Source organism: Canis lupus, chromosome X (genome assembly GCF_003254725.2).
Source record: "Canis lupus dingo isolate Sandy chromosome X, ASM325472v2, whole genome shotgun sequence".
NCBI classification, from domain to species: Eukaryota; Metazoa; Chordata; class Mammalia; order Carnivora; family Canidae; genus Canis; species Canis lupus.
In genome coordinates, this window is record NC_064281.1 from 62,628,182 (window position 1) to 62,643,199 (window position 15,018).

Genomic DNA, 15,018 nt, shown 5'->3' on the forward strand with positions numbered 1-15,018 from the left:
CATACAAGGAATATAAGAAATAGTGTAATGGATTATAAGGGAATGGAGGGGAAATGAGTGGGAAAAATTAGGGAGACAACCCATGAGAGTCTTGCAACTCTGGGAATCGAACAAAGGGTTGCCGAAGTCAAGGTGGGTGGGGGGTTGGGGTAACTCTGTGACAGTAACTGAGAAGAGCACTTGATGGGGTGAGCACTGGGTGTTATACTTTATGTTGGAAAATTGAGCTTCAATAAAAACAAATTAAAAAATAAAGTGTGTCTAGGGAACCCCTGTATGGCTCTGTCTGCTAAGCATCTGCCTTAGGCTCAGGTCCTGATTCAGAGGTCCTGGTGGGTAGTTTGCTTATCTCGCCCTCTCTGCCCCTCCCCCTATTCATGTGTTCTGTCAAGTAAATAAAATCTTTAGAAAAATGCAATGCTTTTTATATAACATTAAGTAGTAACATTTACATTACAGTCCCTTTTTAAAGATTTTATTTCTTTATTCATGAGAGACACAAAGAGAGAGGCAGAGACATAGGTAGAGGGAGAAGCAGGCTCCCTGTGGGGAGCCCAATGTGGGGCTTGATCCCAGGACCCCAGGATCAGGACCTGAGGCAAAGGAAGACGCTCAATTCCTGAGCCACCCAGGAGCCCCAACATTATAGTCCTTTTTCTCATAGAATTTACTTTCAAAAAGAATTTTGTAGTGATAAATGCCAATCTTTTTTTTAAAACTTGACTAGTATTAGTTTATTTCAACAAATCATTTCCTGAATCAGAATCAATACCCTTAAGGCAAAGGCTTGTTTACAGAGAATAAATGCTGTGCAGCTTGTCTAAACTTAGGGTTTTGAGAGAGAAGTTAAAGATGTAACTTTGGTAACAAGAATTGATTTTACAAATAAACAACCTATCTTATGAGGGACTGTTGAATGATTGTGCAATCCCTGGTAGAAGAAGAGTTCAGTCTGGGTTGATGGATTCTTGAGGAATCCATTATTTCTATTTTTAATATAATTTCTGTTTAACCTAACTCCTACAATTTTCTCTGCAACCAAGTGGTGAAATTATAGGATTTCATCACCCAAAATTACATTTGATGTTTAGACTAGCTTCCTCATAAGAAATGTAGAAAAGTTGAGAACGTATAATACACAAATACGTTGTGAATAGTAGATATTGGCAGACAGTTCTCCATTGATCCCTTGCATTTGTGCACATCTTGTGAAAAAAGGCACTGACTACCTTTGTTCTGTATTATCATTTTAAGGATGCAACCAGCCTTGAAAAGTGGGATAGTGTCTCTCTCTCTCTCTCTCTCTCATTCTCTCTAAAGCTAAGGGAAATTTGCATATGACTCAGTATAAAATATCTGGTTCCCTCACTTGGCGTCCTGTGTCACCATAAAGGAATTGAGGAACAGAGAAAAGGTACAAGAAAATGCTAATAATCTGGATACTACTGTTGTGACCTAGAAGTGGTTATGTTTTCTGCCACCATCCTTAAAACTATGGCAGGTTTACTTGTTAGTTTGCAATTAGAGTAAAAATATCAGATTTTTCACAAATCTTTACAGTAGTTCTTATTGCTTCTCATGGTGTGGTTCTTGATGGTCATAAGTCCAAAAACAATGGTAGCAACTAAATTGCACAGAAACTCACTGATGAGCCGACAGAACTGCATGATCCAGGCTTCTTTTGTTTAGCAACCTTAGTTTACTAGTTGGTTAACTTCTTGGACCATTTGATCCTGGTTTTATTTAACTAATTAGGTAACACATAGTTATTCTCAGCTGGTCAGTTCAGAACATGATTTATATTGGCTTTAGTCCAGGAATACATTCATAGTGTTCTCTGTAATGTTTACCTGGGGTTCACTGGTCAACTAAGGCTTCAGGCTAGTTATTTTTCCTATGGCAAATGAATTTGTTTTGCCCAGGATACAGAATTCTCTATGTTGCTATGCTTCCCTGAAAGGAAAGTATTTAATTTCATTTGTAATGAAATGTTATCACTTCATCAATGATAGAGGTCAAAATTAGCATTATTGCTAATGTAATCTGAAAAAGTAGTATTCACTTCTTTGTGTTTGCTTTATGAAATCATAGACAGAACTTTATGTGTAAAGATTATGCTATGGACCCATCATCAGCTGAATATGGTTAGCAGTTATTTTCCCAGGAGGGTCTAGAGAGAGTGATCAGGGACATGCATTTTATGTGTGTGTGAAGATAATTGGACAAAGAATTGTCTACCAACTGAACCTGTGCACCTTAAATAGTCATATAAACAACTTTTAGATTTTTTTAAAGATTGTATTTATTTATTCTTGAAAGACACAGAGAGAGAAAGGAAGAGACTTAGGCAGAGGGAGAAGCAGGCTTCCTGCAAGGAGCCTGATGTGGGACTTGATCCCAGACCTCAGGATCATACCCTGAGCCAAAGACAGACGCTCAACCACTGAGCCACCCAAGCATCCCCAACTTTTAAATTTTAAACATCATTTATTAATGTGCATTTCTTTGTAAAGATTCTTACAATTTCCTTTAAAAAAGAAAAAAAAAGTTGAGATCATCATATGTTTGTGTAAGGCCACTTGAAATACTTTACCTTGAATAGACTGAGGGTTTTCTTTAAATTGAGTGACTGTTTTCAGTGTGTAAAAAAAGGTCACACCTATTTGCCTCATTCTGTTACATTAATAAACTATGCTATTTAGTTAGATAAAGTTTTTATTGTTTGGGAAGCTGACCCTGTGATCTAAAAATATAGCATAATTATTTGTGAAAGTTAACCCAGTTAGATAATGTGTATAAATATTTGATATGTCCTGTTATGTATTTGATAGAATGGTAATTTTAAAGTTAAATAAATTGAATGTGGGTGAGTTGAATTGGAGCATTTTGTGCCTTTTCAATGAAATTGGTCAACATGCAAAAAGATTATGTTTTTTTTTCCCTGCATTTGATGTTCTGTTTCATTGTGGCCAATGGAGATTCTCTCTGCATTTTAGTAATGTAATTAACAATAGGTCACACTTTCCTGAATCATTCTGTTTTGTTCCCCTGCTTTCTGTTGCCACCATAATACCTCTCTTTTTTTTTTTTTCATAATACCTCTCTTAATTGAAAAAGCCATTGCCTTAAAATGTTTTTATTATACTGAGACAGAATTTGGTCATAGTAAAACATCTTACCTGGGCTAAAAATGTAGTAGGACATAGGCAAAAACAGTTTTCTTTCCCTTTGAACAAATAAAGGGAAGTGGAGAAATAATTTCCTTTCAACCTGGAGTTAACAGGAATTGCATATCTGAGAATGTGCATGTGTCTTTTTATTTGAGAGTATTATTGGTCTTCATCATAGAATGATTTGGGGGACTTTCAGAGGTTAAGTCAATGACTTCCCTACTCATTGTTTCACAATGTTTTTGGTCTTCCCCTTTTAACAGTTACAAATGTTGGTGGATTTTTATGGTCAACACTAGCTAAGTGTTGTGGATATAGGGTTTGTTAACTTTGGAATTTTTTCTATGGCTTCAGATTTATCTATCAGTTAGGAGTGGGAATTATTTTACATTTGGAGCAGTTTAATAAATTCCAGATAAAGTAACAAATTCTAAGAAAAAAATAGTTTTATAATTTGATAGGATTTTTTCAAGTAAGCTTTATGCCCCATGGGGGCTTGAACTCATGATCCCAAGATCAAGAGTCCCATGATCTAACAACTGAGCCAGGCAGGCACTCCTGGGAGTATGTTGTGGGTTTTTTTTAATGTATTTTTATAAGGTTTTATTTATTTGCTCATGAGAAAGAGAGAGGGAGAGAGGGAGAGAGAGAACAAGTAGACTCCATGCTGAGCACAGAGCCCAATGCAGGCCTTAATTCAAGGACCCTGAGATCATGACTGAACTAAATCAAGAGCTGGAAGCTTAACTGAATTAGCCACCCAGGCACCCTCTTGGCAGTATGTTTTTATTTTTATTTTTATTTTTTTAATAATAAATTTATTTTTTATTGGTGTTCAATTTGCCAACATACAGAATAACACCCAGTGCTCATCCCGTCAAGTGCCCCCCTCAGTGCCCATCACCCATTCACCCCCACCCCCCGCCCTCCTCCCTTTCCACCACCCCTAGTTCATTTCCCAGAGTTAGGAGTCTTTATGTTCTGTCTCCCTTTCTGATATTTCCTACCCATTTCTTATCCCTTCCCTTCTATTCCCTTTCACTATTATTTATATTCCCCAAATGAATGAGACCATATAATGTTTGTCCTTCTCCGATTGACTTATTTCACTTAGCATAATACCCTCCAGTTCCATCCACGTTGATGCAAATGGTGGGTATTTGTCATTTCTAATGGCTGAGTAATATTCCATTGTATACATAAACCACATCTTCTTTATCCATTCATCTTTCGATGGACACTGAGGCTCCTTCCACAGTTTAGCTATTGTGGACATTGCTGCTAGAAACATCGGGGTGCAGGTGTCCTGGCGTTTCATTGCATCTGCATCTTTGGGGTAAATCCCCAGCAGTGCAATTGCTGGGTTGTAGGGCAGGTCTATTTTAAACTCTTTGAGGAACCTCCACAGTTTTCCAGAGTGGCTGCACCATTTCACATTCCCACCAACAGTGTAAGAGGGTTCCCTTTTCTCCGCATCCTCTCCAACATTTGTGGTTTCCTGCCTTGTTAATTTTCCCCATTCTCACTGGGGTGAAGTGGTATCTCATTGTGGTTTTGATTTGTATTTCCCTGATGGCAAGTGATGCAGAGTATTTTCTCATGTGCTTGTTGGCCATGTCTATGTCTTCCTCTGTGAGATTTCTGTTCATGAGTTTTGCCCATTTCATGATTGTATTGTTTGTTTCTTTGGTGTTAAGTTTAATAAGTTCTTTATAGATCTTGGAAACTAGCCCTTTATCTGATACGTCATTTGCAAAATCTTCTCCCATTCTGTAGGTTGTCTTTTAGTTTTGTTGACTGTATCCTTTGCTGTGCAAAAGCTTCTTATCTTGATGAAGTCCCAATCGTTCATTTTTGCTTTTGTTTCTTTTGCCTTTGTGGATGTATCTTGCAAGAAGTTACTGTGGCCGAGTTCAAAAAGGGTGTTGCCTGTGTTCTCTAGGCAGTACGTTTTTAATGGAAATTTACTCTACAACTCAAGAAATGTATTGCTTGACAATACCTAACAGCCATCCAACTTTCCATCAGATGCTCTTAAATTAGTAGTATCTTTTATGTACTATTATCAAGATAAAATTTCTTACTTAGGATGACACTTTTTCTAAGCACAACACTTCTGGAATCTTACTATAATGCAGTAAGTGAACAGTTTCATCTTTTTAAGGTTGTTTTTGGAAGAATTTTACAGTCTCTGAGTGGTCCCTCAAACATTTTCTGGGTATACTTAACAGCCCATCTTGTTTCTCAGAGCCCCAGGAAGTGAGGAAAGTTACTAGACTTTTTGAATGTTCAGATGTCAGCCCAGCACTTTATAGACCAATAGCCCTATCATGAATACCTAGGGACTACATTATTTGCTTTAAGCACCTCTTTATCACTCTCATGTGCAATTTCTATTGATATTTATAGCTGCTTATCAAAAAGTTACATTGAATTATGCAGATACAATATTCTTAAGTTTGATTCCAGAGTCTAGCTCTTCATCTGCATACTCTATCATAGTGCTCTGGAAAGACTGCCCTGTGTTGTGATTAGTGCACTATGATGTAATTCATTGTTGTTAGTAACTTGAAAACAAGGATTCTTTATGTATATTTAAAATAGCATCTGCCATTCCTTGAGAGCTTATTTTCATTTATTTATAGAATGCCTGCTATAGGTAAAATATGATAATGGGCACTGGATAAAACCATGAGCAAAATAGACAAGGTTCCAGATATAAAAGTGCTTATAATTTACAATCTAGGCTGCTTTGTGACAGGCAGTGTGAGAGGTACATTGCTCCTCTTATCTATAATTTTCTCTATAATCATTCTGGTATGTGAGTGCTGTTACTTTCAACTAATAAATGAAGCATTTGAAACTCAGAGAGGGTAATTAATTTGCTCAATCACACAGATAATAAGTGGAAGATATAAATACAAACCCAGTCAGTCATGTTCTGTATTAATTTTCTATGCTGTAAACAAAGTACTATAAATTTAGTGGCTTAAAACAATACAATGCACATTAATTATATCACAGTGTCGGTGGCTCAAGAAATCTGTAATAGATTAGCTGGGTTCTCTACAAGGCTGTAATGGAGGTGTGCACCAGGAGTAGCTTGTCATTTAGAGGATCCATTATGGAAGAATCCACTTTCAAGCTCATATGGTTGTTGCCAGAATTCATTTCCTTGAGGCTGTACTAATCATGGCAGTTTGTTTTTTAATTTCCAAAAAAGGAGAGAAAAGGGATCCCTGGGTGGTGCAGCGGTTTGGCGCCTGCCTTTGGCCTGGGGCGCGATCCTGGAGGCACGGGATCGAATCCCACATCGGGCTCCCGGTGCATGGAGCCTGCTTCTCCCTCTGCCTATGTCTCTGCCTCTCTCTCTCTCTGTGTGACTATCATAAATAAATAAAAAAATTTAAAAAAAAAAGGAGAGAAAAACTCCAGTGTGGGTCAGCTAGAAAGATAAAGCCTTATAACATCATCAGTAAAGATATATCCCATCACCTTTGCCATATTCTATTAGCTGGAAGCAAATAATGAATTATTTCCACATTCCAGAGGAAGAGATTATACAAGGAAGCAATACTATGAGGCAAGGATCATGGGAGGGGATCCCATGAGAGTGTGTTCACCACAGGTCCCATGATCTATGGTCTGTGCACTATACTATGCTGACTCTATTAAGAGCTTAACATACATAAATTGTTATTTGAAATATTCTTAAAAATGTGTAAAGCAATATAACATCACTAAAGAAGTTTGGTAGTGGAAGAGAGCACCTGGGTGGATCAGTCAGTTAAGCATCTAATTTGTGATTTCCACTCAGGTTATGATCTCAGGGTCTTGAGATCAAGTTCCACCTTGGGCTCTGCGCTGGGGATGGAGCCTGCTTAAGATTCTCTCTCTCTTTCTCCCTTTGCCCCTTCCCCCCATTGCACACTTGAGCTCCTCTTAAAAAAAAAGGTTTGGTGGGGGATCTCCATAGTCTTATGATCTTAACACTACTCAATTAGTCTCCTGAGCAAGGTGCTAAGAGGTAGCACTCCTGCTATCAATATAAGTACTCATAATAATTGTGTTTGAACTCCTGTCTTATCTTTTTTAAAAAATATTTTATTTATTTATTCATGAGAGACAGACAAAAAAAGACAGAGAGAGAGAGGGAGAGGCAGAGACATAGGCAGAGGAAGAAGCAGGCTCCATGCAGGAAGCCTGATGTGGGACTTGATCCAGGGGCTCCAAGATAATGCCATGAGCAGAAGGCTGCCACTCAACCGCTGAACAATCCAGGTGTCCTACCTGTCTTATCTTTAAAAAGAGTTTTCCTTTTTATAAGTTGGCTTCATAGCAAATACTATGCTAGACATAGTAAATACTTCTCTAGACTTTCTTGTTCACTCTTTTTATCATTTTTTTTGCTACATAATCATACAGTGGTCAGTTTCAATTGTACTCAGCAATATTTCAAATGACCACACACCTGTTTACTTAGCCAAGCCCAAATGGTTGGATGCAGGCCACTTTCGATCCTGAACTGCTAGAAAATGAAACAAATAAATGACAACAGTAAAAACATACCAAAACATCGCATAACCTCTTTAGGCACAGTTTATACCCTCTTTGGTTTATTTACTTAAACTAGCAATCTAGAAGTGAGATTACTGTATCAATGAACTTGAATGTTTCCATGGCTCTTGATGCACACTCTCAAAATGCTCCTAATTTTGTTTGACTTTGACTGAATTAACCAGGCTTCAAAATTGCAAAGGCATATAATTATTCTGATTGAAACTCTATGATCCCTGGAAAGAAAGGGACTTAATTGTTCTTAATTATGGGGTTTTGGTAGTGAGAAGTAGGGGAAATTCTCTCTTTATGGCCATGGACCAGATCTCAGGATGTTGTTCCATCCTGGAGTTCAAGTAAGGAACAGAATCCCCTCAGGACCTATCCTTAGTACCAAAGGATGTTACTTATATACTTTTTTCTTGGTCATAGTGTAAGACAGTGCCTTCCCAACAATAGGGCAGAAGCTATTAACATGAAATACTTGAAAAATCTATATTTTCTTCTGTACAGGGGCAGATTTTACTAATTTATTTATTCACATGCCATACACTATTGTTGAATGTGTCCATGTTAGCACATTTCATAGTAGCCTTTATTAGAATTGAAAAGGAAAAGAATAAAAAGGCAGAGCTGGAGAGGCAAGATGGAAAAGTAGGATCCCCAAGTCACCTGTCCCCACCAAATTACGTAGATAACCTTCAAATCATCCTGAAAACCTAAATCTTTGAGATTTAAAGAGAGAACAGCTGGAATGCTACACTGAGAAGAGTTCACCCTTCTATCAAGGTAGGAAGATGGGGAAAAAAGAAATAAAGAAACAAAAGGCATCCAAGGGGGAGGGGCCCTGCACGGAGCCCGGCAAAGGCCGGGGCAAGTGCCCTCAGGACAGGAAAGCCCCGTCCAAGAGAAGCAGGGGCTTCATCAATCTTCCCGGACTGAAAGGCCATCACAGGGAGTTGGAGCAGGATCCCAAGAGCGGCGGGGCTGCCCTCAGGCTCCTGAGGACACTAACAGAGTACCTGCGCCCCAGGAGAGCGCGTCACAACCCCCGCCAGAGATCCCTAAGTGGCTGCAGCGTGCAACTCTGGACCCGGGAGCAGCGTGGAGGAAGCTTAGGCGGTGGCTCCGTGGGGAGGGAGCTGTGCAGCCCTGGGAGCAGCTCGGGGTGGCTCAGGCAAAGGCTCCGGGAGCACCTTGGGGGCGACTGGGGCAGAGGGTACACGCAGAGGGAGCTGCGCAACCAGGAGCGATTCCAACAGTTGCAGGCCAGGGAGCACAGGGCGCCAGAGAAACAGCCCAAGATCCTGCGCTCCACCCGGGACAGGCAGAAGCCAGGAGGGCCCTGGGCAGGAAGCACACTCCAGCCTCGGGGCAGCCCTGAGCTGAGCAGATCAGCGGTCCCGCCCCCAGAGCATCCAGGCCCCTGCAGACTGAGAGCTGCAGTAGTTACTGCTGGAGCTGACTCTAGGGCTAGAGAGCTGGCCGCTGCTACTGTTGTTGTTCCTCCTGGGGCCTCACAGGATAAACAACCTCCAGTGAGCTTCACACTGGCCTCACAGGATAAACAGATTAAACAACATTCACTGACCCCTGCACCAGGCAGGGGGCTGAGCAACTCCCCCAAGTGCTAACACGTGAAAATCAGCACAGTATGCCCCTCCCCCAGAAAACCAACTAGAGGGACAGGGGAAAAACAAATTACTAACTAAGCAGCACTGGAAAGTTCCAGGGGAAGCCCAGGGGATTTACAATATACAGAATCAGAGGATAATACCCCTTGTTTTTTATTTTATGATTTGTTTGCTTCCCCCTGCCTTTTTTTCTTTTCTTTTCTTCTCTTTTTTTCCTTTTTTTCTTTTCTTTTCTTTTCCTTTTCTTCTTTCTCTTCTCTCTTTTTCTCCTTTTCCCAATACAACTTGTTTTTGGCCACTCTGCACTGAGCAAAATGACAAGAAGGAAAACCTCACATCAATAAAGAATAAGAAACGGTCCTCTCTCCCACAGAGTTATAAAATTTGGATTACAATTTAATGTCAGAAAGCCAATTCAGAAGCACTATTATAAAGCTACTAGTGGCTCTGGAAAAAAGCATAAGGACACAAGAGACTTCATGACTGCAGAATTTACATCTAATCAGGCAGAAATTAAAAATCAATTAAATGAGATGCAATCAAAACTAGAGGTCCTAACGAGGAGAGCTAATGAGGTAGAAGAACGAGTGACATAGAAGACAAGTTGATGGCAAAGAGGGAAACTGAGGAAAAAAGAGACAAACCAAAGATCATGAGGAGAGATTAAGGGAAATAAATAACCATCCTCAGAGGGAAAAATCTACATTTAATTGGGGTTCCCGAGGGCGCCAAAAAGTACAGAGGTCCAGAATATGTAACTGAACAAATCATAGCTGATAACTTCCCTAATTTGAGAAGGGAAACAGGCATTCAGATCCAGGAAATAGAGAGAGCCCCTCTAAAATCAATAAAAACAGCTCAACACCTCAACATTTAAAAGTGAAGCTTGCAAATTCCAAAGATAAAGAGAAGATCCTTAAAGCAGCAAGACACAAGAAAACTCTAACTTTTATGGGGAGAAATATTAGATTAACAGCAGACCTCTCCACAGAGACCAGGCAGGCCAGAAAGGGCTCGCAGGATATAATCAGGGTCCTAAATGAGAAGAACATGCAGCCAAGAATACTTTATCCAGCAAGGCTCTCATTCAGAAGAGAAGGAGAGATAAAGAGCTTCCAAGACAGGCAGGAACTGAAAAATTTGTGAACACCAAACCAGCTCTGCAAGAAATTTTAAGGGGGACTCTTAAAATTCCTCTTTCAGAGGAAGTCCAATGGAACAATCCATAAAAACGGGGACTGAATAGGTATCATGATGACACTAAATTCATATCTTTCAATTGTAACCCTGAACGTGAATGGGCTTACTGACCCCATCAAAAGGCGCAGGGTATCAGACTGGATAAAAAAGTAAGACCCATCTATTTGCTGTTTACAAGAGACTCATTTTGACATAAGGACACCTACAGCCTGAAAATAAAAGGTTGGAGAATGATTTACCATTCAAATGGTCCTCAAAATAAAGCAGGGGTAGCCATCCTTATATCAGATAAACTAAAATTTACCCCGAAGACTGTAGTGAGAGATGAAGAAGGACACTATCTCATACTTAAAGGATCTATCTAACAAGAGGACTTAACAATCCTCAATATATATGCCCCAAATGTGGGAGCTGCCAAATATTTAAACCAATTAATAACCAAAGTTAAGACATACTTAGATAATAATACACGTACTTGGTGACTTCAACGTAGCACTTTCTACGATTGCTAGGTATTCTAAGCACAACATCCACAAAGAAACAAGAGCTTTAAATGATACACTGGACCAGAAGGATTTCACAGATATATACAGAACTTTACATCCAAACTCAACTAAATACACATTCTTCTCAAGGGCACATGGAACTTTCTCCAGAATAGATCACATTCTGGGTCACAAATCAGGTCTTAACTGATACCAAAAGATTGGGATCATCCCCTGTGTATTCTCAGACCATAATGCTTTGAAATTAGAACTAAATCACAAGAAGAAATTTGGAAGGACTTCAAACACGTGGAAGTAAAAAACCATCCTGCTAAAGATGAAAGGGACAATCAGGAAATTTAAAAGAAATTTAAAAGATTCTTAGAAACTAATGAGAATGAAATCACAACCATTCAAAAACTTTGGTATACAGCAAAGCAGTCCTGAGGGGGAAAATACATCGCAATACAATCATCCATCCAAAAACTGGAAGGAACTCAAATACAAAAGCTAACCTTACACATAAAGGAGCTAGAGAAAAAACAGCAAATAGATCCTACACCCAGAAGAAGAGAGTTAATAAAGATTTGAGCAGAACTCAATGAAATCGAGACCAGAAGAACTGTGGAACAGATCAACAAAACCAGGAGTTGGTTCTTTGAAAGAATTAATAAGATAGATAAACCATTAGCCAGCCTTATTAAAAAGAAGAGAGAGAAGACTCAAGTTAATATAATCATGAATGAGAAAGGAGAGAAAAATACCAACACCAAGGGAATACAAACAATTTTAAACACATATTATGAACAGCTATACGCCAATAAATTAGGCAATCTAGAAGAAATGGACACATTTCTGGAAAACCACAAACTACCAAAACTGGAAATGGAAGAAATAGAAAACCTGAACAGGCCAATAACCAGGGAGGAAATTGAAGCAGTCATCAAAAACATCCCAAGACACAAAAGGCCAGGACCAGATGGCTTCCCTGGGGAATTCTATCAAACCTTTAAAGAAGAAACTATACCTATCCTACTAAAGCTGTTTGGAAAGATAGAAAGGGATGGAGTACTTCCAAATTCAATCTATAAGGCCAGCATCACCTTAATTCCAAAACCAGACAAAGACCCCACCAAAAAGGAGAATTATAGGCCAATATCCCTGATGAACATGGATGCAAAAATTCTCAACAAGGTACTAGCCAATAGGATACAACAATATATTAAGAGATTCTTCACCATGACCAAGTAGGATTTATCCCCGGGATGTAAGCCTGGTTCAACACTCGTAAAACAATCAATGTGATTCATCATATCAGCAAGAGAAAAACCAAGAACCATATGATCTTCTCAAAGGATGCAGAGAAAGCATTTGACAAAATACAGCATCCATTCCTGATCAAAGTGCTTCGGAGTGTAGGGATTGAGGGATCATTCCTCAGCATATTAAAAGCCATCTACGAAAAGCCCACAGCAAATATCATTCTCAATGGGGAAGCACTGGGAGCCTTTCACCTAAGATCAGGAACAAGACAGGGATGTCCACTCTCACAACTGCTATTCAACGTAGTACTGGAAGGCCTAGCCTCAGCAATCAGACAACAAAAAGAAATAAAAGGCATTCAAACTGGCAAAGAAGAAGTCAAACTCTCCCTCTTCGCCGATGACATGATACTCTACTTGGAAAACCCAAAAGACTCCACCCGAGATTGTTAGAACTCATACGGCAATTTGGCAGTGTGGCGGGATAGAAAATCAATGCCCAGAAATCAGTGGCATTTCTATACACTAACAATGAGACTGAAGAAAGAGACATTAAGGAGCCAATTCCATTGACAATTACACCCAAAAGCATGAGATATCTAGGAATAAACCTAACCAAAGAGGTAAAGGATCTCTACCCTAAAAACTACAGAGCACTTCTGAAAGAAATTGAGGAAGACACAAAGAGATGGAAAAATATTCCATGCTCATGGATTGGCAGAATTAATATCGTGAAAATGTCAATGTTACCCAGGGCAATTTACACGTTTAATGCAATCCCTATCAAAACACCATGGACTTTCTTCAGAGAGTTAGAACAAATTATTTTAAGATTTGTGTGGAATCAGAAAAGACCCGGAAGAGCCAGGGAATATTCAAAAAGAAAACCATAGCTGGAGGCATCACAATACCAGATTTCAGGTTGTTCTACAAAGCTGTGGTCATCAAGGCAGTGTGGTACTGGCACAAAAACAGACATACAGATCAATGGAACAGAACAGAGAATCCAGAAGTGGACCCTCAATTTATGGTCAACTAATATTCAACAAAGGAGGAAAGACTACCCACTGGAAAAAAGACAGTCTCTTCAATAAATGATGCTGGGTAAATTTGACATCCACATGCATAAGAATGAAACCAGACCACACTCTTGCAACATAGACAAAGGTAAACTCAAAATGGATGAAGATCTAAATGGGAGACAAGATTCCATCAAAATCCTAGAGGAGAACAAAGGCAACACCCTTTTTGAACTTGGCCACGTAACTTCTTGCAAGATACATCCATGAAGGCAAGAGAAACAAAAGCAAAAATGAACTATTGGGACTTCATCAAGATGAGAAGCTTTTGCACAGCAAAGGATACAGTCAACAAAATTCAAAGACAACCTACAGAATGGGAGAAGATATTTGCAAATGACCTATCTGATTAAAGGCTAGTATCCAAGATCTATAAAGAACTTATTAAACTCAGCAGCAAAGAAACAAACAATCCAATCATGAAATGGGCAAAAGACATGAAGAGAAATCTCACAGAGGAAGACATAGACATGGCCAACATGCACATGAGAAAATACTCTGCATCACTTGCCATCAGGGAAATACAAATCAAAACCACAATGAGATACCACCTCATACCACGAGAATGGAGAAAATTAACAAGGCAGGAAACCACAAATGTTGGAGAGGATGTCGAGAAAGGGGAACCCTCCTGCACTGTTGGTCGGAATGTGAAAGGGTGCAGCCACTCTGGGAAACTGTGTGGAGGATCCTTAAAGAGTTAAAAATAAATCTGCCCTTCGACCCAGCCATTGCCCTGCTGGGGATTTACCCCGAATATGCAGATGCAATGAAACGCTGGGACACCTGCACCCCAATGTTTCTAGCTGCAATGTCCACAATAGCCAAACTGTGGAAGGATCCTCGGTGTCCATAGAAAGATGAATGGATAAAGAAGGTGTGGTTTATGTATATAATGCAATATTACTCAGCCATTAGAAACGACAAATATCCACCATTTGCTTCGACGTGGATGGAACTGGAGGGTATTATGCTGAGTGAAATAAGTTAATCGGAAAAGGACAAACATTATATGGTCTCATTCATTTGTAGAATATAAAAAATAGTGAAAGGGAATAAAGGGGAAAGGAGCTAAAAATTGGTGGGACATATCAGAAAGGGAGATAGAACTTGAGAGACTCCTAACTCTGGGAAACGAACGAGGGGTGGTGGAATGGGCGGTGGGCGGTGGGTGGGGGTGAATTGGTGACAGGCACTGAAAGGGGCACTTGATGTGATGAGCACTGGCTGTTATTCTATATGTTGGCAAATTGAACACCAATAAAAAATAAATTTATAAAAATAAAGGAATATAAAATAAAAAGGCAAAGCTAATTTCATACATGGTAGATTGGTTTGTATTTGTCAGCCAGTTAACACTAATGAGAAGATATTAATTGCTTACTTTTCTTATGATTCCAAACTGATTGTTTGGAGTTGGTGGTTACAGCCTCCCCTCCCTTTTTAAAGTATCTGTTGTGGGATCCCTGGGTGGTGCAGCGGTTTGGCGCTTGCCTTTGGCCCGGGGCGTGATCCTGGACACCGGGGATCGAATCCCACGTCGGGCTCCCGGTGCATGGAGCCTGCTTCTCCCTCTGCCTGTGTCTTTGCCTTTCTCTCTCTCTCTGTGACTATCATAAATAAAAAAAAAA

At 39.6% G+C, this 15,018-nt stretch overlaps 1 protein-coding gene across 3 annotated transcripts in view; it reads left to right on the forward strand.

The window, feature by feature from the left end:
- The window catches only part of SH3BGRL (SH3 domain binding glutamate rich protein like), a 339,568-nt gene that overhangs the window by 85,512 nt on the left and 239,038 nt on the right, over positions 1–15,018 (forward strand). The window lies entirely within an intron of this gene.